Genomic DNA, 3,236 nt, shown 5'->3' on the forward strand with positions numbered 1-3,236 from the left:
ATCTTACTGTTAAATCATTAAAGATTTTTTAAAAGTTAAAACTCAATTATAGTATTAAATGTTCTTTAATATTGTGGAAAATACCACTCACACTCAAAGATTAGAATAAAAAAATCATTCAACTTTATATACTTAATTATAATATATATTTATTTAGAATAAAAATAAAGATTCTCATAACGCTTTTTTTTTTTCTTCAATCCATTTTCTTGACCTCAGACCATCATAAAAAACCAAAAACCCCATTAACCCTAAAGAAGCCCAAACAATTATAAGTCCAAACAATTTCAGCCCACTTTTAAAAAAATCATAATCACACACACATTAATCTCTTAATATGCTATGATGTGTTACAACCAGGTGCGCAGTTTTTCATGTACCACAGAGGAAGGAAGTTATGCATCGCCACATGCTAACTGTCACAACGGATCTATATGTATATATAGATATTTCATGTGATTCATATGTATGGACTAGAAAATTTTCCTATATATATTTGCACATTAAATTAAAAGTTTATTAAAAATAGTGGCACGTAAAAGTGAATTAAATTATAAAAATTTAATTGGACTTAATTGTTTGACTTAGATATTGAATTTTATTAAAACATTGACGTTAACAAAAATAAACTAATAATTATGATTGGACATTTACTGTTGCCATTTTTATGGGTCACAAGTACAGCTTATTTTTTGTGGAATTATTTTGTCAATGACATAATTCTTTTTTTTTTTCAATTTTGTAACGTGAGAGAGTTTTACCATGCATTTTGACAATTGTCTCAACGAATCTTTAAAACGTGTTTAATTTGTTCTCCCCTATGCATTCGGCTAATTATGATGGAAAGAATGCAAAACCGCCACGCTATATACCGATTTGAAGAAGTTCCAAAAATCTCTTATTAAATATTCTTTAGTTTTTACTAATTCTATTATTGCATCATCTTCATTCTTCACCCTAATATTTTATATTACCTTTTTGGATAGATTATTAGTATAAGTTCCAAAAGTCTTTTATTGAATATTCTTTAGTTTATACAAATTATTCTATTGCATCATCTCTAATATTTTAATTTATATTCGTTAGTATATGCAATCAATAATTCTTGCATTGCCTTACGAGTTACGTCTTCTAGAATTGTGAGGTAGAGAAGCTATTAAGAAAAAGAAAGAAACAAAGAAAAGGGAGTAGGAGTTGGAAGGAAAAATAAGCAAGAAATTATCGATTATTCTTCTAGAAACAATGTGAAAAATCTTTTTGTAAGAGTAATAATGGACCATAAGCAGAAAAAGAAACTCAAAATTCAAGGCACCCACGCTTACCACGAGGGGCTGCTAGCTGGACCTTGAGGCACTACATGTCTACATCGTTAATCATTAATTAAACGTCAATTAATATTATATTACGTTTTGTGTACTAACTAGTGTGCGTCAATATAATAATAAAGTGCATTTTATAGTTGAACCATAATGAATAAATGATCATTTGTACCTATAAAAGATGATAGCATTGACATATGTATTTATGATAGATCGAAACTGATTTATATCTATGAAGGTTATCTTCTGTGTGATAAAAATACTCTATTTTAGTTATGCACTTACTTCATTATTATCCGAACCTACGTGGCACCCCCAACCTTCCAAAACCCTATCCCTCTTCAATTCCATTTCTAATTTCAACCACTCATCCCTATTCTATGGCGGCAGCTTCCTCCTCCTCTGCCGTTACTGTTGCTCTTCCATCCTTTCGCAAATTCGCCTCATCCCCGCGTTCTCCTTCTCAATTCTCCCTCTTTTCCAAACCCTCCTATTGCTTCTCCAACTTGTTATTGTATCTTCAATCTTCATAATTAGAGAATTTTAGTTATCTTTGTCAGAAGAATCATTGAATTATATAAAATTGATGTCCAATTTCTACTTCAAAAAAACAAAAATTAAAATTACTTGTAAACCAAAAGATCAAAAAACAATGAATTCAATTCGACCATTGAACTAAAACAACCTAACTTAAAACAATGCCGCAAATGCAACCACACAAAAAGAATCAAGAACTGAGCACAAACTCATCGCCAGATCCAAATGAATAAAAAAATATCCAGAAAAAGAGAAGTTGTATGTGCAACTGAAGCTTCTCTTCTTCGATGATCTGCAACAAGGAAAAGAAAGAAATCAAAGAATGAGAAAATGAAGTAACGACGGAATTGAATTGAAGAGCGAAGAATAGAGAAGTACCTTCTTGGTGTAGCTAATGACGGAAGCTTCTCGAAGGAGACCGTCAGGTCCGATCTCATGGACGAACGACTAGTTTGAAGCCATTTTGAAAAAAGTCTCATACTCCAGCGTAGGGTTTGTGATCTCCAAACAGCAGCGGCACTTGTAGTTTGACGCCGGTTCAGAACGCAATTTTTGAGGGATTGAACCCAAATCGAAAAATGGCCTCTAATGGAGGCATAGCATGGTATTCTCGATCCCCCATAGATGTTTTGTGATTGTTTGGAGCTTCTCACTTTTTTATGGAGAATGGTTTGAAAAAGAGGGAGAGTTGGAAAGGAGAGTGCGAGGATGAAGCGAAGGTGTGAAGGGACGGAAGAGTGGCCATGGCTGCAGAAGATGAGGAAGCTGCTGCCATGGAATAGGGATGGATGATTGAAATTAGAAATGGAATTAAAGAGGGGGTAGGATTTTGGAGGGTTGGAGGTGTCAAGTAGGTTCGGATAATAACGAAGCAAGTGTATAACTAAAGCAGGGTACTTTTGCCACACACAGGGTAATTTTTGTGGATACAAAATCAGTTTCAATCTATCATAGATACATATATCTGCATTATCATCTTTCATGAGTACAAATGGTCATTTATTCCTAATATAAATATGAAAAATATGTGATTTTGTTTTTGTCAAATACACAAAAAATTATATATAATTAAATAATTCTTTATATATATTGTGACAATTACATCTTCGCCTCCTCTCGCATTCTAAATGTTGGGTTCTTTTATCTCAATAAATAAATAATGTTAGTTAGTAAACATTTTTAGTTTAAAAACAAAAGAATTGATTAGTGTTGATTTAAACGTAATACAAAATAAAAAAAAAATGTTGGCTATCTAGAATTTCTCTAAAATAAAAGAGAATTCTTCGAAATTGAAATTAAAAAAAAAATCACTGTTGAAAATCTTAATTAATAATTTTAAAAGCATTTGCCATCAAAACTGAAGTTTATACTTTTATAAAA

The sequence above is a fragment of the Arachis ipaensis genome, chromosome B06 (genome assembly GCF_000816755.2).
Source record: "Arachis ipaensis cultivar K30076 chromosome B06, Araip1.1, whole genome shotgun sequence".
Lineage (NCBI taxonomy): Eukaryota > Viridiplantae > Streptophyta > Magnoliopsida > Fabales > Fabaceae > Arachis > Arachis ipaensis.